This window comes from Schistocerca gregaria, chromosome 3, assembly GCF_023897955.1.
Source record: "Schistocerca gregaria isolate iqSchGreg1 chromosome 3, iqSchGreg1.2, whole genome shotgun sequence".
NCBI lineage: Eukaryota > Metazoa > Arthropoda > Insecta > Orthoptera > Acrididae > Schistocerca > Schistocerca gregaria.
In genome coordinates this window covers 833,837,454-833,858,953 of record NC_064922.1, presented here as the reverse complement: position 1 = coordinate 833,858,953, position 21,500 = coordinate 833,837,454, and the positions used below count along the sequence as shown (strand labels likewise).

At 42.6% G+C, this 21,500-nt stretch overlaps 1 protein-coding gene and 1 pseudogene across 1 annotated transcript in view; both read right to left on the bottom strand.

Moving 5' to 3' along the window:
- The window catches only part of LOC126355986 (delta-sarcoglycan), a 390,788-nt gene that overhangs the window by 236,978 nt on the left and 132,310 nt on the right, over positions 1–21,500 (bottom strand). The gene's annotated exons all lie outside the window — the stretch shown is intronic.
- Positions 20,136–20,638, bottom strand: LOC126355987 (60S ribosomal protein L15-like; annotated as a pseudogene).

Genomic DNA, 21,500 nt, shown 5'->3' with positions numbered 1-21,500 from the left:
GTAAGAACTACAATTGGGCACAAATTAAATTGGAACAACTATATAGATAATGTTGCGGGGAAGGCGAACGAAAGATTGCTTTTTATCGGCAGAACACTTAGAAAATTTAATTGTCTACTAAAGAGTCCGCCATATCCATACCATGTAGTACTGATGGAGGACATCCAAAAAGTTCAAATCTCTAAATTCGAAAATATTTTATTCACGGCGTCCTACATAGGGAGAAATCATTATCGTAATAAAATAATCAGAGCTCTAACGGATATATTTCAGTGTTCATTTATCCTAAGTGCTATTCGAAAGTGGAACGGAAGAGAAATAGTCAGAAGATGGTTCGATAAACCCTCTGCCAGATACCTAAATTCGAATTGCAGAGTAACTATATAAATTTAAATGTAGATATACTACCAGCAGCGTCTTCTTGCCAGATAATGATTACGATTTGCTGTCCTAACGTTTTAACCATCAGTTCGGAACGGTAAAATACGAAATTAATCTCTTGTTTGTGTGCAAGTAGATATTGTCTATTGTACTGCTTCACAGTTAAGTGCCATTAAACGTAATGGCGCTGCGCATTGACGGGTTGGAGCACTGTGCAGTAATTTCATTCTTTCTATTTGAAGGGGAACAGCTCTCACACAGTCTGCGATGAGTTGATAGAAGTCTGTCGAAACAATCCATCATCACATGACCCAGCGGCTACGTGTCAAATACGCTACCAACGTGGTCAAAAATGTCTGAATGACGAATTATTGTGTCTCTAGAGCATGGCCGCATTGTTACATCCGCTAAGTTCTTGTGTTGTTGTGTTGTTTGTCTGCGAGGACAAAACTTCGCGAATGGAATAGGGCCGTCCATTTACCAAGTAGAGGATGACGCAAAATAATGTTCAAGGTCTTTATACACAGGGTATAACAAAAAGGTGTGGACAAACTTTCAGGAAACATCTCTCACAGAGGCAGAAAAGGGTCCGGAAACGCTTTATTTACATGTTAGAGCTCAGTTTCTACAATTGTTCGACACGTTAATCATGGAAAACACAGAGAAAAAGAACTTGTCAGCCAGCACACAATGCGAGCGGTGACCACAAAGATAAGACACGAGAAATTAGGGCTCATATGGAGGTATATAGACAGCCGTTTTCCCTCAGCTTGTTTGCGAAAGGAGCAAGAAACCTATCCTCCGCCACGCACCGTACGTTTCCTTGCGGATTATGTGTGTGGATGTAGATGTACATGTAATATAATACACTACAGAATTGATCGTTGCATCATAAGAGCAGTCAGCAAACAGAATAACCGCTTCAGAGGCACAATAGACCGCCGCCATGATTTTACCACCTGAGGGTCAGACTTTGAATTATTTCTTAAGGGGCCAGGAGTGCCAGGAGTGGCGCTACTCCATGGGTTGCCGTTATGTGTCTGGTTCGAAGTGAAGAACCCGTGTTTCATCGCCTGTGACAATGTTGGACAAAAAATTGTCATGCTCAGCCTCGTAACGTGCAAGCAATTCCGTTCGGATGGTACTTCGTTACTCTTTATAATCTTCTCTTAGGCTACGATGACCACACTTGTCAATTCCCCCAACTGGTGGACGAGTGTGTCAGCGCCACCAACACAGACGGCCAGTTGTGTGGCGAGGAGTTTGATTGTCATCCGTCTGCCACCATCTTTGAGAGTGTCCGCACGTTCCAGCATTGCAGGAGTCACAGCTGCGTGCAACGGGTCGCCACATGGGAGATCGGGGAGGTTTGTGAGACACTGAGGCGGTGACAGACGGCTCGTCCGACCACTCACCGTGCTTTTGTTCACTGCCACGTCCCCATAGACTTTGTGTAATCTCCTGTGAATATCTGTGAAGCTCTGGTTCTCCGACAAAAGAAACTCAGTGACAGCTCACTGGTTGGAGCGCACCTCCATTCCAGACGCTATATTGAATCTACGCATAGCGTCGCCACCTATAGAAACTTCATCAAACTATAGGGACTGAAGCAGGAATATCCTACCAATGACCCACAGCAAATAACACATTTTTCAGATAAATTGGCTGACAAAAAAGCGCTGCGTTATTTATTCAACACTCCTCGGAGGAGAGCGGTGAGGATTGTCGCGTGTCAGCAGAAGCAGTGAAATTAGCCACATGTTAACACTACTTTCGTTCCATTCCAACTACAACACTTGCAAAACCTAAGAATTACAATTTACTGTACACTATAATCAAATGTAATCAAGAGGGTGATTCGAACACTTCATGTAAGAAAATGTTTAATGCAATACTGGTCCTTTTGTTTGTGCACGTTTCCTATGATTAATGTAGTTATGAAGAGAAGTAGAAAATGATCTGTAACATGGAAACAATACGTTTCCGGGCTCATGTCCATGTAACCCATTTTATTCCTCTATGTGTGAGGAATTATTCCTGAATTTTTGCCGTACGTTTTTCTTGCATCCTGTGTTTCGAGCGTTCTATGAAGTGTTGGAGAAATTGAGGAATAACGTGGATCCAGAAGAAACTTCGTTAAGTTCCAGAGCTACAAATATTTAACAATCGTGGCTACTGAATATTCAAGAATGGTTATAAATGGAGGTGCTACTGTTTTGTTGTTGTTGTCTTCAATCAGTGACTTGTTTGATGCAGCTCTCCATGCTACTTTATGCTGCCTCATTAGTTATGTGATGTACCCATCTAATCTTCAGTATTCTTCTCTGGCACCACATTTCGAAAGCTTCTATTCTCTTCCTGTCTAATTATTAATTTATCGTCCATGCCTCGCTTCCATGCAATGCTACACTTCATACAAATACTTTCAGAAAAGACTCCCTGACACTTAAATCGATACTCGATGTTAACAAATTTCTGTTCTTCAGAAACGCTTTATTCGCCATTGCCAGTCAACATTTTATATCCTCTCTATTTCGACCGTCATCACTTATTTTTCTCCCCGAATAGCAACACTCATCTACTACTTTTAGTGTCTCTTTTCCTAATCTAATTTCCTCAGGATCACCTGATTTATTTCGACTACATTCCATTATTCTCGTTTTGCTTATATTGATGTTCATCTTATATCCTTCTTTCAAGACACTGTCCGTTCTGTTCAACTGCTTTTCCATGTCCTTTGCTGTCTCTGAGAGAATTACAATGTCTTCGGCAAACCTCAAAGTTTTTATTTCTTCTCCATGGATTTTAATTCCTACTCCAAATTTTTCTGTTGTTTGCTTTACTGTTCGCTCAATATACAGATTTAATAACATCGAGGATAGGCTACAAACCTGCCTCACTCTCTTCCCAACTACTGATTCCCTTTTATGCCCCTCGACTCTTATAACTGTCATTTGGTTTCTGTACAAATTGTAAATAGGCTTTCACTCCCTGTATTTGATCCCTGTCACCTTCAGAATTTGAAACAGAGTATTTTTTTAAAGAATTTTCTGGGCGATTGCGTTATAACGGAACACTTGACAGAAAACTTAAAACGACGTGTCTGTTAGTCAAGAAAATTTGAGGTTTAATGCTCCCAAGAGATCCCGGGAGCTGCACTACTATCATGCAGTATTCTGTTGTCACGGTGCATTAATTCAATGGCTGCTCTATCATCATCGAATAAATATAGCTGGTGACGTAGCGCCATCCATTGGTGTTTACGGTTGCGCTGTGTATCAACTTTGCACGTCTCTCAAGTAAGTTTCCACTCGTTAGAAGTTTGTGTTTCGTGATGGTACTGTTTCACTATCAACACTCAGGTTTTTAGGGAGACTGGGTGATCCGTCAATTAAAATGGTCTGTAACCAAGAAAAGATTATTAATGAGTATGAATGTGTAAGATCTTCGTGGTAAAAAAACGGCATAATATGAGCAGTATCGTTGATTTTATAATTTTTACGGCAAGTTACGATATCTTGCGCCTTATCAATAGTGCTAATAGAAACGTGTTTGGAAAGGTTCATTCTCGACGTTATTAACGCCAGTACTGGTTTCCCTGCTTTGCACCAGGTATAAGCGTATCCGAGGAAGTACTTTTAGCTATGCATAATTTTATAGAGCCACAGTACTTCCCAGATAATTCGGTTTCTTCTTCAGTGGTAGATCTATTCTAAATGGCCAATCGCAGTAAATCATTTCACAATCAGAGCACTCGATATCCCCCAATCATCCATGTAATAGAGGCAGCGCGCAGTGTGCACGTTTGGGAACGGTCTACGGGCATGAAGAAGTATAATATGAGCTGGAGAACAAAACTACTTTCGTTAGTGGAGTGAAAAGCAGTCAAAAGGGCGTTTAGGAAGATCTTCCAACTGGTGGCTGTATAGGCGCCGACAAAAAGGGTGTATGTCTATTCCTTATTTCAGCCTAATCAGCAGAAAGCCCACGGCCCGGCGTGTAAGTTGTATATCTGGATACGAGCTACAGTTCGCGCTTTCTCAGGAGTCTTGATTTCGTTGCGTCAAACTGAAATGAGACGGTATATTGCCACGAATGTACTGGTGTATTCGAGTAATGAAAATGAAATTTATTTGCAGTTTGAACAGAGAGCGAGTTAGGCAATGAAATAATGCCCTTGATTAATTTTAATTTAAATGTGGATTTGCATAATCATTGTTCGCTTCACTAATGATGTAGTTTCTGTTTTGTAAAATAAAATTGAATGAAATTTTAGTGGTATAGGGTGTTATTGTCACTTCGTAGAAATATTAATTCCTACAAGCTCAGTTTAAATATTACAAAAAACAGAATTCATGCGTAGTTTATATGAAAAAGACTAGTGCGTAAACAAGGTTGTTAGGGAATTCTCCTTGATGAATTTAGGACAAAGAGCAAAACTGAGCTGATTATTTAACGATGGGAAAACTTTGTGGAGACTATATTCTCTTATCTCGACAGTAAAAGTTCAGGGAAGACGTTTCAGTATTTCTGTTGCGCCCGCAACACGGTCAAGAAACAAAAGCCATTTACAAACTGACTGTCAATTTCAGTAAATCAAGTACGAGTTCTTCTTTACATATGGCAACGCAGAAACGGTCTTAAGATTTTGACCAAATTATGAATCCCTTATCACGTTGTGAAAAGTTAACCTGGAAAAAGATATGTTTGCTAAGCATTAAGTAATAAAAAATGGGAAAGACTGAAGCTCAGGCAAAGGAGTCGTATCTATAGTTTCAGTAGTTTTATAAAACTGAGTAAAACGAAGAACATTTTCTGCAGGAGGCACAACGCAAATATTAAGTTTCAATCTACGCAGTATATCACAGTCAAACTTGGATGCTTTTTCTATGTGGAAGCAGATTTTCTGAATCGCAGAGACGCGTAATGCTGTAAGGATTATGATCTAAGTAAATACCATTCTGACTCAATTGAAAACTTTCCAAATTGCCATGCTTTTAGTTAAGAAACTATAGCATTATCAACATCCGCTGTATAAAACTATAGGGATGTTATTAATGTTTTTTTCTGGTTATGTCATTCGTTTCATACATGGCAGAAAATACTAAAGTAAAATACCGTAATTTGTTAACGTACCCCTCAGGTACCCAGTGGCTTGTATAGGAGGGTAAAACTGTAGCAGAAGGCCTGGTGAAATTCGTAATGATGTATCACATGCAGGGAATATTCGAATCAAACAGAGGCGAGTAGCATGGGAAATTATAAAGCTTGCTGGTGCTCTGCTGTAGGTGATGAAAGGACAGAAGCCTCAGATTCTGCTACACAAGCCCAGCTAACATTGCCTTCATTTCTCCTTCTACTGAACACCTGCCTTAAATTAGATTTCTGGTGCTCATAAATCAGAAACAAGAGGTGGGATTTAACGTATCGTCGACAACGAGACTATTGGAGACAGAACACACTCCACAAGTCTTTCAGTGTATTCTACCTAGTTTATTTACATAGGAACCATACCAGCACTCCCCTTAAGAAAACCACTGAAAATTTAAATGGGACGTCATTCGGAGATTTGAAGCCCACTATGTGCAGCGGTGAGTACAGTGTCTTCACAATTTGTCATGGAAGTTGCTTAGATAAGAATAGAGATCATACTAATTGGCCCTTAACCGTAGCCACACATTGAAATTATTACTTTGAAATGCGGCAGGCGATTTTGCGTGCATGTTTCAGTTTATGTGAAATATATTCAGTAATTAGAGGATGACAATGGAGCGGAATCCAATAGCAATGTTTTAGTAACTTATACTGAATCACAATGACTGTTCATACAGAGACCTTTCGAGTTTCATTTTCATTCATTTGGCATGGTACTAGACTGTGACATGTGCTGAATTTGGGACAAGCAAGGCAGCGAATACAGAGAAAAAAGTGCCGTTTTGCTGTCAGCCAAGGGTGGAACCTCAGGTGTTTGTTTTGACAGAAGTTGGGATGCCGGGGAACACCAATGCGGGTAACAGACTACTGTGCATTTTGCAATGGGAGCCTGGGAGGCGGCTCAACTGAGGATAGGGGGCGACTCTAGCAGCAGGAGAGAGGGACTTTCTCGTGTTTTTCATAGAGCCCTTAGACGATAAGCATCTTACAGTTTTGAAAAAGAAACATGGTTTGCCGTAAATGAAGTCCTGGCTTCATGAAAAGCTTTATAATTTCAGCGGGCCTATGGTGCGAGCTAGTTGCTGAGCAGAAAACGCGACATTAGTAAATTTGTCAGTAACCTCGCAGAGACGGAGCGGCAGCGGCAGGATGTTAAATACAGTAAGGTGTTGGGTACAGTAATTGGAGTTTTATAGCGACAAGCTTTCTTACCGGGATTTTGCGTGCTCGAATGAATCCAACTATTAGGTGGTTATATACGCAATTTTCACTATTGGAGGGCACGTATGGGTTTGTCGGAAAGAAATAGCCAGGTACAAGAGTCTATAAAAATATTGAAAAGTCAATGTCTAAAGGTGGAAGAGGGCAGAACGTTCTAGCGAGAGTCCTGTACGAAAAGCAGTCCAGCTTCCCATAACAAATCTGATGCGCTAATAAGCGCATTTTGAGAGTTCATTTGGGGATGTGGAACTGTGTATATCGTTAAGCATATCAGCTATGTACACTGGACAAAGACAGTAGCGCACTTCTTAGGCGACGTGTGGGCTCCAGAGTTGTTGCGACAAAGACGTGACGCACAGCCTCTACCGCAGAACCATTTGCACAACGGCACCGTTCTGCATGGTTATCGCTGAATAATTACAGTGGCCACAGTTAGTAGCACAAGCGAGATAGGTAATTTAATTGCTATGAACTTGTTAAAATCAGTAAGAACAGCTGCCTAAGGTCCAGCACTGATGTGGTGAATGTATGAGTTTTTCAGTTACCATTTGGTCAACAGTCCCTGTTTTTCGTTTTTGAATAACATGATTTTAGAGCAAATTTCTTGTTGATTCAAGTAACTGTGCAAATCAACTTTTCCATCAGAGTTTTCGTAAACAATTTGTAAAGCACTTCACAGTCAATTCTTGATATCTGTGAATAATTACATTTGTACTGAATAAATTACTTTGTCAATCAGAAAATTGTTTGTTTCAAAATCCAACGATACACGTTAAATAATTTATCTGTGAAAACCACCACTTTATGGCTTTTAATAAATTTGCATTATTCATTGAAGTTGTGTACACCAATTTGTAACTTAGGTCTTAAAGCTGTGTCCGGCTCTTAATTGGTTTTCTGGGTCAGGGTAATGTTTCACACACAGGGAGTTTCACAACTAGCTTCAAGAAAAGTAGTTAGAAAACTTAGCCAGGCGATGTATTAAGTCAGTTAGTGTCTGCAAGGCAAAATAAATAATGTAATAGTTTCACTGTCATTCCCGTAACCTCAAATTCTGCGGACTCTAATAACAAAATACGATCCAAATCGTAGTTTGCCATAACTTACGATTGATAGTGGCAAGAAGGATAAACGCACCTATGTACATAATTAGTAGCTTATATTGCTGACGTCAGTTTGTTGTAGAGTTAAGGATATCTATTCATGCTCACGTGCTATGACATGCTTGGAGAACGAAAGTTACCTCTATAAAAAATAACTTGTGTTCTACAAACAAAGAGCTCCTGAAAGACATCTCTCTTCGTCTGTGAAACCCATACCGGAGCAGACAGCGGCGCCCACGTTGATCCCGTATTTATTTATTTCCAGAAGCAAGTCTTTATAGCTTTATTCTGTCATCCAGTGAACTAAACACAAAAGGAAGTAGTACTGGATCATATTTGTGGTGGTATTCATGACTACCTTCCAGATATGACTCTACACGTCTTTTTTAACGAACAAAATTCGATAGACAGATAGATAATTTCGCCTATAACAGTTCATCGTGTTAAAGGCAACAAACGCAACGGCAATGGAATTCCTGTCTCACTATCACGATACTTACGTGGTGTAGACACATGGGTCCAGGTCTGGTTGGTAATGTTTATTGGGCACCGTGAAGCAAAAAGCAAGGCCTTTAGAAGTTGGTTACACACACTACTATTGCGACAGCCGAGATGGTTGCAATTTTGGAACCACTGCTATTGTCACAGACGACCACAGCCAAGACAATAGTCATCATAAATAGTATGTCAGGCCAATAGTTGATTAGAAACGATCAAACTAGTTGTACCAGCCCCATAGTTGCAGCAGTTGTCGATCTTGTGTTTCGGGTGCAGGGGAACTGTCGTAACACCGTGATGGTCTGCATGAAAGAGCAGCCTGGTATACCTGAAAATGAAGTAGACACCCTAGCAAACCAGCCATGGGTGCATACAACTATTAAACATTGTAAACTCCCTCCCTCTCACAGACGAGATACCATGCTCAGAAAGCAATTCTTCTCGGACTGGCAAGAGGAATGGTCTCTGTCATCTAAAATCAAAGGCAGTCATTACACACTTATTGATTCGAATATCAAGGAGTTACACGACAGTTATAGCACTGCTGAAACCTAATCAATGGAAGTACAACGAACACTCTAACCGCTCAACCTAATCACCACCCTGTACATACACTCCTGGAAATTGAAATAAGAACACCGTGAATTCATTGTCCCAGGACGGGGAAACTTTATTGACACATTCCTGGGGTCAGATACATCACATGATCACACTGACAGAATCACAGGCACATAGACACAGGCAACAGAGCATGCACAATGTCGGAACTAGTACGGTGTATATCCACCTTTCGCAGCAATGCAGGCTGCTATTCTCCCATGGAGACGATCGTAGAGATGCTGGATGTAGTCCTGTGGAACGGCTTGCCATGCCATTTCCACTTGGCACCTCAGTTGGACCAGCGTTCGTGCCGGATGTGTAGACGGCGTGAGACGACGCTTCATCCAGTCCCAAACATGCTCAATGGGGGACAGATCCGCAGATCTTGCTGGCCAGGGTAGTTGACTTACACCTTCTAGAGCACGTTGGGCGGCACGGGATACATGCGGACGTACATTGTCCTGTTGGAACAGCAAGTTCCCTTGCCGGTCTAGGAATGGTAGAACGATGGGTTCGATGACGGTTTGGATGTACCGTGCACTATTCAGTGTCCCCTCGACGATCACCAGAGGTGTACGGCCAGTGTAGGAGATCGCTCCCCACACCATGGTGCCGGGTGTTGGCCCTTTGTGCCTCGGTCGTATGAGGTCCTGATTGTGGCGCTCACCTGCAAGGCGCCAAACACGCATACGACCATCATTGGCACCAAGGCAGAAGCGACTCTCATCACTGAAGACGACACGTCTCCATTCGTGCCTGTCGCGACACCACTGGAGGCGGGCTGCACGTTGTTGGGGCGTGAGCGGAAGACGGCCTAACGGTGTGCGGGACCGTAGCCCAGCTTCATGGAGACGGTTGCGAATGGTCCTCGCCGATACCCCATGAGCAACAGTGTCCCTAATTTGCTGGGAAGTGGCGGTGCGGTCCCCTACGGCACTGCGTAGGATCCTATGGTCTTGGCGTGCATCCGTGCGTCGCTGCGGTCCGGTCCCAGGTCGACGGGCACGTGCACCTTCCGCCGACCACTGGCGACAACATCGATGTACTGTGGAGACCTCACGCCCCACGTGTTGAGCAATTCGGCGGTACGTCCACGCGGCCTCCCGCATGCCCACTATACGCTCTCGCCCAAAGTCCGTCAACTGCACATACGGTTCACGTCCACGCTGTCGCGGCATGCTACCAGTGTTAAAGACTGCGATGGAGCTCCGTATGCCACGGCAAACTGGCTGACACTGACGGCGGCGGTGCACAAATGCTGCGCAGCTAGCACCATTCGACGGCCAACACCGCGGTTCCTGGTGTGTCCGCTGTGCCGTGCGTGTGATCATTGCTTGTACAGCCCTCTCGCAGTGTCAGGAGTAAGTATGGTGGGTCTGACACACCGGTGTCAGTGTGTTCTTTTTTCATTTCCAGGAGTGTATTTGCGAAGAGGAAGAATATATTTCTACAATATCTTTGGAATACCTACCTTATAAATAACTTGCAAGTAATCTTCGGGTTCTTGGTCATCAGTTCCCAAGCAGTCTCCAATCCTTGTTAGTATCCAACGATACAGCAAGGTACAAAGTACTGTACGAGTTCTTCAACAGTGTCAATATCCAGACACAGTTTCCTGGGCTGGTAATCAAACGATCTCGGCAATTAGAATGTCAGGCGAGGACCAGCATTCAGTTAATTGGCTATATTGAGACCTGCTACTCGACAGAATATGGAACACTCAGCTTTCAATTGTGTTTCACTATCTGTCTCTTTTGTGTAGTGGCTGAATAGTGGTGTAGCTGTACCTATGGCTGCAATAGACAACATTGGTTCTTGGAAAGAGTTTTCCTGTTCTGCCTAGATGATACTTACAGACATGTACAAATATTCAGTTCTCTGTTCACAAATATTGAAGCAATTCTCGCAGGACATACGATGGAAATTTTATCGTTAATTTAGATATATAGTCACTAATATGGATTGAACTGGCAATATCCCAGCGTGTACCCACGACAATTTATCATTTCATTTAGTTTTAGGAGTTGGATGTTTATGGTGTACTACTTCTGTGCACCTTGTGTTACATTTTCGTCTTGTTTACTCGTTTTACTATACTCTGATTATAAAACTCGTTTCATGTCGCAATCAGTCCTTTGTTAAGCCTGTGTAACTTCGTACCACGGTACAGCTTGAGCTGTTGTCTACTTTCCATTGTCAAACAAACAGTAATCTGTAATATAACATCTCCAGTGTTAAGATTGTTGTATGGGTCCATTAAAAAAGCCAATAAATTTTTAAAAAATGGTAATTTCCGGTGTACCTAATGCATTATTGCGGGGCTGTTTGTGCTTCTCATATTAATGATCTAGTGGATGATGTTAGAGGTCCGTGAAGATATTCGCGAAGTGTGCTATTTTCTGTAACCAGTTTTCAGTGCTAGAAGACAGTAGCGAAATATTGCGTGATCAGCAATGTATCGACGATTGTTGTGTGGACTAACAGTTGTCCCTAAAATACATGTAAAGTACTGATACGTAAAATGTCGAAGAAATGCACAAGCCGGCCGGAGTGGTCGAGCGGTTGTAGGCGCTACAGTCTGAAACCGCACGACAGCTACGGTCGCAGGTTCGAATCCTGCCTCGGGCATGGATGTGTGTGATGTCCTTAGGTTAGGTTTAAGTAGTTTTAAGTTCTAGGGGACTGATGACCTCCGAAGTTAAGTCCCAAAGTAAAAAAAAAAAAAAAAAAAAAAAAAAATGCACAACTGTCCGATTACACTGTTGGTAACAAATCACCAAAAGTAGTAACTATTGCAAAGTAAGCAGCAGTAGCGGCAGGGAATGCCCAGAGTGGAAGAACAAACTAGGAAATTCAGGCTGAAATTCACTGGGCGACTCATAAGGAACTGTAACTCATCCAGGAAAGAAGCACGTGAGAAAACACATGTTCGATTCCTGTTTATTGTTCATCAGTCCGGGTTTATTAGCAAGGTGAATTAATAATGAAGACAGGAGAGAGGGAGAGAGGGAGAGAGAGAGAGAGAGAGAGAGAGAGAGCGAAATTCCAACGAACAGCGGCGCCTTTCGTCACGGGATCATTCAGTCGGACTGAGTGTGTCACGGAGACGCTGAAGAAACTGTATCGGCAAACGATAAAACAGAGGCATAATTCATCACGTAGGGATCTTTGCAATTGAACTCCCTAGAGCGAACGTTCCAAGAAGTGTGGGAGAATTTAATATTACTTCCTCGAACATACGTCTCCCGAAATGACCAAGGCGAGAAAATGAGAGAAAAGGTGGCTTGCAGAGTAGAAAGACAGATGAATGGTGACTATGTTAGCAGAGGCAGCCATTCGTTGTGTGATAGACTAGTACCAGATCAATGGTAGGTGATTAGTATTTGAAGAATTACAAAACAGAAAAAATTATAAGCGAAGAAAGTTCAGGAAATCCGAAACCATAAATAACATAAAATATTGATGTCTTTTCCAGATTCTTCAGCAACTTATTTGTGGAGTGAACATATTAGCTTTCCTGGAGACATGCTTTCGTGACTGAGGTTAATAAATCCACTCAAGTGAGGCTGTCGCCAAACAGGTAGCTGTTTGAAACTTTTATCTTCAAGAGAATTTTCATAAGTGTGACTAATTTAGCGGCGGAAGGAGAAGGAATAAGCAGATTTTTCTGACTGTCAGAACATAATCCAGTGTTTGGAACTCCCTAACTATTATTTTAAACAGGAAGATTGTAAGACACTGCTCGTCTTTTCCCTTCTCTCGTTGGAGTACATTAAGCCTACACTTCGTTTGTTCCAGAGAGGACGGGTGAAATTAGTTGTCCTACTTCGAGCCTCGACAACGTAAATCATCCAACGTGTTTTCGACGTACTCGTCACGTTTCAATACCACGAATTCCTATGATACTGTAGTAGTATACACGAGTACTGTCGATCCCTACTCCACTGTCTCGATAATACCCTGCATAGTTCAGCTAGTAGGAGCAAGTAGTTTCATTTTAATTCCAACACCACGAAGGCGTCATGAAACGACCATGAAAAATTGCACGTAGTCTACAACGTTGCAGGACATACATATGATTGGCTTTCAATGTAATCGCATGAAGCAACTAGTAGAGTTGGAAAGTTGTGGAAAGGTCTTATGGGACCAAATTGCTGAGGTCATCGGTTCCTAAGGATACAAACTACTTAATCTAATTTGAACTAACTACGCTAAGGACAACACACACACCAGTGCCCGAAGGAGCACTCGAACCTCCGACGGGGGAAGCCACGGGAACCGTGACAGGAATCTCCTAGACAGTGCGGCTATCCCGCACGGCCATGTATGTAATTCATATGAGAGCTGACGGTTCGATGTTAGTGGTTTACCTGAGAGCAATAATTCCGAAATCGTGAGTCGTGTCGTGAGAAGAATCAACCGCGTCGCGACGGTTATGTGACATATAATACATACTATCCACGATCCCAAAGAAGATTAAAAGTGAGAGTGGCATACAATCGGTTTGACCAAATATCATGAGCGTAAATACATTTCTTTCGGATATTGTGCCACTAAATCATCAAATAGCCGGGTCTCGACCGATACGCTCGTAAAAATATCTACAAAGACATGCTGATACGTAGTGCCACCGAATTTTTGTTGTGGAAACTCTTACAACTTTTTAAATGAAACAAACATTACTAACATTCTACTTATTTTTTCTTCACTCCTACATATTCACAGCCATTTGTCGCTAGACGGCTCCGACTGCAGCGTGTAACATGGGAACGTGTAATAGAACTATGTCGGTGCGTGAGAAGCAGCGTGCTGTAATCGGTTTCGATTTCGAAGAGTTGGTTCACACATGGACCACCCTCTACTTCAGCATTACAACGGCAGACCACACACGAGCGCTGCGACATCTGCAATAGTCCGACACCCTGGGTTCACTGTCATCGATCATCCTCCATACCGCCCCGACTTGACAGCATACGATTATGATAACTTTGCAAAACCTGAAGAACACCTTCGAGTACTTCACTTTGAAGGTGATGAAGCAGTGCAGGCAGAGGTGAGATTGTGGCTACGTCAACAGAGTGGAACATTCTAAATTTATCTTAGGCAGAAATGCGTTCACCATGAGGGTGACTATTTCGAGAAATAAACATGTAGACACGAAGAATAAAAGTGTAGAATGTTAGTAGCGTTTGCTTCATTTAAAAAGCTTCAATAGTTTTCACATTAATGTTCGGAGCCGTTACTTTTCAACATGCCCTCGTAGTAACATCTCAGGAACGGAATAATGCTAACTGCAAGAATTGTTGCACCGATCAAAACTCATAACAACGTACTTGAACCGTGGATTCCATGCGTTTGTGCTTCGAGCATTTGAACAGAGTTTTGAACCTCGACCATATGATAATATTAGTTGTGAACGACACAGCCAAAATTTGAAGTGGTAGATTAACTGAGCGGATTTTTTTTGGGTCTTTCAGTCTAAGAGAAAAAAAAAAAAAAAACACGAAGCAATTATCCGAACGTGGCGGAAATCGGTAGTTATGATGTCTGGATACCAGAACTCAATTCAAAGAGGAACTTATCAGTAAAGGTAATTACACTACTGTTAGTGAGACTGCAGCCCAAAGATATGTCTGGAGACGCCATGGACGGTGGGGGAATAACAAACAACCAGACTGTCGCCCACGGCACCGCTCGACTGCCAGGAGTGATGGTCTGGAGGTGTCATTTCTTTTCATATTGGGACCCCTTTGGTTGTGATTGGCAGCACCCTTACAGCACTGCAGTACATCGAAGACCTTCTACTCCTTGTTCTGTTGTCCTTATGGCAAGCCATTCTGGGTTTGCATTTCAGCAAGATAATGCCTGTCTGCTCTCGATGAGAGTTTCTACTGCTTGTCTTTGTGTTTGTCAAATCACACCTTTGCCAGTAATGTCACCGGATCTCTCTCCAATTGAGAACGCTTGGGGCATTATGAGCAGGGCCCTCCAACCAGCTCGGAATTTTGACAATCTAACTCGCCAATTAGAAAGAATTTGGCACGGTATCCCTCAGGAGGACATCCAACAACTCTGTCAACGCCAAGCTGAATAACTGCTTGCATAAGGGTCAGAGGTGGACCTACATGTTATTGTCTAGTTCAATTTGTGGGGCCCTTTCTCTTGAATAAACGTGTGGAACCTTATGGGACTTAACTGCTAAGGTCATCAGTCCCTAAGCTTACACACTACTTAACCTAAATTACCCTCAGGACAAACACATAGAACCATGCCCGAGGGAGGACTCGAACCTCCGCCGTGACCAGCCGCACAGTCCATGACTGCTCTTGAATAAATCATCGAATTTCAAATCTACCGGTTCACTTTCCATTTGGATAATCTTCGTGGTGCGTTATCCCTTTTTTTTTCTTAAAGTGTGTTTGGGTCTTGCCAGAGAACTTTGGATCTTATTCTGTGAGTGCTACCCCAACCAGTAACCAGTAACATTACAGGTCTTTGCCTTTAGCTAGCAGCGGGAGAAGCCCAAGGACAGCCGCTACAGGACAACCAGGTATGTCGGGTTTAGGTACGCGGTCGCAAAATTTCTAATCCACGACCCTGCGTTTATGTCACTTTGGGCAGCAATCCCTAGTTTGCTTACACCACTTATTTGTCTTTTTATCGTTCACGGCTTGTACAAGCTCACGAGTTAATTAAACGGCAATAGAACTGTTGCCTAGCTAGACTACGCTTTATCGTTCCGTGAGATTGCTGCTAGCGTTTGTCGAGACCCCACAACTGTGATGCGAATGTGGAATCGCTCTGCACCTTCCAAATTTCGGAGGCCGTTCAGGAATATTTTGTTACCTGGGGCCTATGGACTCCTGTGGCACAGCGAGATTGTAGCTGCTGTGAAATGCAAAACTGGTACACATAAATCAGAGTAGGCATAAAAGTAAGGGCTAAATCACAATTCTGTAATTGCTAGTACTGCGCAAATATTTAGATAACGTAAATGTGCTGTCAGGAATCACAATATGTATCATAGTAAAATATTTATAATTAACTAATTATCTCTCATTTGTCTGTAGGTCAGTGGAGGTGCCGAAACATATTTGTTAAAAGTAAGATTTAAAGAAAGATGCAAAAGAAAGATCATATTAATTATAATCTTCATGATATACATATTTTATTTCTTCATCTATTGGTGTCCGCATACATTTACCCAAGAGCGTGCAAAATTCTAAAATGACCACTTCTTACATAGTCTAAGTGATTCGATAAGCTTGTGACTGTGTCATGACCGAACAATTAAACTGGATACGAACTATAAGAAACTTATTATACCTAGAGCGTCTAATATTTATCCAACAACATTTTTAAGGTCGATTACTTTGATAGTTAAAAAGTAAGCATATTTCACTAGCATGTGCGACGTACATCGTATTTATATCATTAACACGAATGCGGATGCCACCATCTTGAATTAACAGTATGAAATTACTTACTTACTTAATGGCAACGGATCCAACGATACCGATACCTAAAATATTCACAAAAGTGCTTCATATTTATCTGTCAATAATTTTAGTTTGGCACTGAAAAGTAAAAATCTGAAGCAGAGAAAAGATCTGATCGACTGATCAAATAGTGTTAGATATCAACAAAAATAATTCGCAAAAGGCACTACTGATTAATACTCTTGGCGAGGAGAAACAGGAAACATTAAAAATAATTTACACAGACCTGTTGTATCTCTAATCCTTCCAAAAGTCGTCTTTTGATCTTATTAAAGGACTGATTCATTATTTTCACATCTTCTGTTTCTTAATGCTGTCAAGCGCAATATAATCAGAGTGAAATCTCCTTGAATTCTATGTGTTTTAGTGAAATTTAACCCAGGGTCAACATTCAGTAACATGAATGTGCGACACCTCCCTAAACTACCATTGAATTGGCCGGCAGAATCGACTTTCTAGCAGCCCAGACCTAGAACAACATAGTCCTCAACTCACTTTTTTTGACACGGTATCACGAAGCCATGCCAAACGTACTGGTAGGCTATGTACTGTATCACTGCATGTTGCGCTGTGTTGCACCTGATGTAGTTTGGAAGGATTACCATCTTTTCGACTTTGAAGTTCAACACTCTTTTTACTTTCTTGTAGCGTACATAACAGTATTTCCTCTTTCCAACTGATTCATTTGGGTGCGTACAGGTTGGTTAGAAAAAGTCTGAAAGTCTTGTAAGGGTGTTGCAGGCTAAGTTGCGCTGAGAAATAATTGTTATGAAAAAAATCTATATGTTGTGCTGTTTCTGAGTTAGTTAACACTGAAAGTAGCCAGCCAGGCCGTTGCTCGCGCAAAATCAAGCGGTGCGCCATATACGTGTGAACAACAGCAGCAATACGAAAACTGGACATGGGACAGCAGTAAGAATCGAACCAGAACCAAAGGCTGAGCAGTTTTGTGCGCTATCATTTACGCTATGAGAAAAAGTGACACTAATTGTATGTGACAGGCCGACCGAAATTTGCCCATGCAACGGCGTAATTGGCTAACTTCAATGCTAATTAACTCGAATACGGAGCGACGTACCGAATTTTTTTCTTAACAATTATTTCTCTAGCTTGAAACATCCTTACAACTTTTTCAAACAGTTTCTGACCAGCATTTATTTGAAGTATACACGAAAGCACCTGTGGTAAAGCATGGCGGTGTTTTTCATAGTCTCTTACAATATCTCTACTGTAAAAGAAGACTCTGAATGCCTAGAGAGGTCGTCTTTTTCCGAAGACAAATAGTAAATTATGGTTGCCATTAAGTTATGCGGCCGCACGGGATTAGCCGAGCGGTCTTAGGCGCTGCAGTGATGGACTGTGCGGCTGGTCTCCTCCCTCGGGTATAGGTGCGTGTGTTTGTTCTTAGGATAATTTAGGTTAAGTAGTGTGTAAGCTTAAGGACTGATGACCTTAGAAGTTAAGTCTCACAAGATTTATGAAAAAAAAATGTTATGCAGCAAAAGGAAAGAGTAAGTAGGTCATATATAGTTTGTGATGGGCGTTTAGTTCTTACTTTCTGGTACTTTTAAGGGATCCACGAGAAAACGACAGAGATAACACTGGCAACACTACACAGCAAGTTTCTATAAGGGGTTACATCCATCATGAATGAAAAAAACAGAGCCGAAACCGGCAAGGCGACAAGAAGTTCTGCAGTTAACCATGAAAAGCCTGACGAGCCTATGTACTATAGAACTTGGAGAAGCCACATTTTTCCCATTTCACTTAGTGTTGCTGTAAGATCTATAAATAGTCTATGTCGTTCTTTGTGTTACTTATTCGCTAATCATTTCTGCTCCTGTCCAGCTTTCCTACCATGACAGTTGCTGCACCACTTTGTAGCCCGCCTCTCCTTATCGTTGTGTACAGAGTCGTACACAACAGGATGCCTACGGTTTCACCTGATCTTGGTTTGACAGGTGCCATCAATAATTTCAATGCCAGACGACAGGAAGAATGAATGAAGCTTCCCTTATTTACGGAACTAGCGGCTTACAACTCCGGAACAGATTCGTCTTTGTTTCCTTTCAATTGAAGCCAGATCGTTTCTGAAAACAAGTTTAGCTCGGATCGCCGGGAAAGGGGGGCGGTGTAGTGATAAGAGGGATGGTCCCATTACGTGGGTTGGAGGGCCGGCTGCGGTGTTTTACTGTGGGGCGGGACGCCGGCAGCGGGCAGGAAGGAGAAGAGATCGCCAGCCAGGATGCCGGCCAGCAGCGCTGAGGAAATTTATGGGCGTGGGGCAGCGGTGTGTGGCCTGCCGCGAGAGGCGCGGAGGTGGTGCGCTCGTATTTCACGGCGGTCGCGGCTCCTGCCTGCCTGTCAAACGAGACGCGGCCTTCCGCCCGCCGGCTAATTGATTCCGACACCTGCGCGCGATGGCCTCCTCCTCTCCGGCGAGTGACTCATCTCCATTATCGACGCGACCTTCGTCAGTAAACAACGCAGCGGCTGTCTTGGGCGCGCTCGGCTACCTGGGTATCAGGTTGCCCCGAGGCGAGGCATCGCACGGTGGGCCTGTGCACCTGCGCCCGCGAACTTCCTCAGTTGGGTTTAAACGCGACTGAAAAAAGTAAAGACTGGGATACACGCGGGGAGCTTGTTTTGCTCACAGACAATTTGCTACTCTCGAGTGTACTCTCAGAATTGTTAACTGTCTGCTAGTTCCTTGCGAGCACTTTCTGAGAGACTTGCGAGAGAAGGCGTCGGAAGCGTTTACACACAGCAGAGGTAGGGCCGACTGTACAAACATCACTGACTGGAGATCCAATTTGACATTAGGCCATAAATTGAACTATGTTCACGACTCAGCTCTATTGTATGACGCTAAACTTGGATCCTTCGAAGAAGGTTCAGACTTGATCTTATGAAGACCGTAACATGCTTGAAAACACGGCTAAAATCGGCTATCGACGCGATTATTGCTCATCGACAGCAGATATTCGTCGTACATCATAGATATGCAGTATTTATTATCAAAAGTGTCGTGCTATAAACTGGGTCGGAAAGTGTGGCCGAGCGGTTCTAGGCGCTTCAGTCTGGAACCGCGCGAATGCTACGGTCGCAGGTTCGAATTCTACCTCGGGCATGGATGTGTGTGCTGTCCTTAGGTTAGTTAGGTTTCAGTAGTTCTATGTTCTAGGGGACTGATGACCTCAGATGTTAAGTCCCATAGTGCTCAGAGCCATTTGAACAAAGTAAACTGGAAAAGGAGCGATCTTTAAACTTGTCTCAATAGGAGAGAGATTTGCTTCTGGAAATTCTATTTGGCTTTTTCTGCAAACAAAAACTCAGCTTAAATGGCCTGTTATTTAACTCCAAGAGTTGGAGCGCCCTTGCACGGTACGTACGGAAAGCTCGTTGGGTCTCGTCATCGTCGTCTGTGGACGCATCTGAATGCTCAGATGTTTATAAATAAACGAAAGGAAACAACGTAATTCACATCACACATCGCGTAGTGTTACTGTAAACTGAATGTTATTCAACAATGGTCCAGAACGCTCGGGAAACGCAGAGTATGGTATAAAGTAGAGAAAGTAATAACAGAAGGAAAAGAATTCAGTAACTGACGTGGGTTGGAACACGTGATTCTCTGTGGCACAGTCCACGACACAAACTTTTTTTTTTTTTTTTTTTTTCAGAGACCACGAGAATTGCTGCCAGCAGAGGTAAGTCCCCGAAGCTCCCGATGCTTCATCACTGGTTTGCATCTCGGCGAATTGCCTTGTGAGCCGGATCCACCAATATTACTTCGATTACTTCATAATATTTGTATGTGGAATCCTGTGTAACCCAGCATTCCGAGAGCACCACAACGCCTTCCAACTCGTTCGTCAGAAATGGACTGCAAGTTACGTGTGGGCTTCAGCTCAATAACTCCAAGGCCTTTAGGCTTTCCATAAGTCGCACCCTTTGGTACAGGATGCTTACGTCCACCTCGTCGAACACGTATACGGTAGATGACAAATCCTTGTTTGGCTCTGTACCCTAATCTTCGAGCTGCATCTTGTCGCGGGGGTCTAGGAGCCTATCCATTTTCGTCAGCTGTTTGTATTGCCAATATGGTATACGAAGCAAAAATTTCATAATATCGCTTTGCTTCTTTCTCTACAATTCCTGAATATACTTACAGGCCCCCATGGCCGACTGTGGAATAGGGCACCAGTCTTCTGAATCCTCGACGGTCAGTAGGAAAGTGGCCTCTGAGCCACCGAAACGAATGACAGAAGGGTATGCGGTTAGTTTATTTAAAGGTAATTGCTTAAGCTCAATTTATTAACGCACGTGGAATTGTCTTAGCATACCTCACGTGAACCTCTTTTCAGATCAGGTACCTTTCAAGTTGTGACTACTAATTTTAATGGTGTAACAACGATACCTGGCTGGTAATACACCGAAATACAAGTAGAAAAATGTATTTGCGGAAAAATCGTATTTGGCAGTCAGAAATCTCTATGATCATCCATAGGTGAGACATAGAATTTACGTAAGAAAATCGACTTAAATGTGTCCAAAATTTAGATGGTATCGAACATTTTAGTACCTGAGCAGAGGTTCTGATGGGGCTAGATTCTTTAGAGTGGTAAGCATTGTCGTACGACCGCCGTTTTTGCGTTCGTACCCGGTACACCAAATGGCTAACCACCTACTTTACCTCTTCTAGTACATCTCATGTCTCTTACTATCACTCTCTAGGGATGGCAAGAATTATCATTTGCGTTTCAAGTACTTCCTTTACCTACAATAAAAGGGCTGCATGCTTAGTCATCCAGAATTACAGGTCTATTCTGTTTTAATTTTCTACCTTCCTTTTATTCTGTTTTACACGAACAATGAACTTTGGGTTTGTTTTTGAAATTTAAAACTGTCCCTTCGTTTCTTTATATGATTAGTTGTGGCAATAGGTATATATGTAGTATGAGAATTGGTTTAACATCTTCAGGGTTTGAAGACAGAAGATCGCGGATGCGAATTCTTTTATGTGCAAACACGTAAAAGCAAC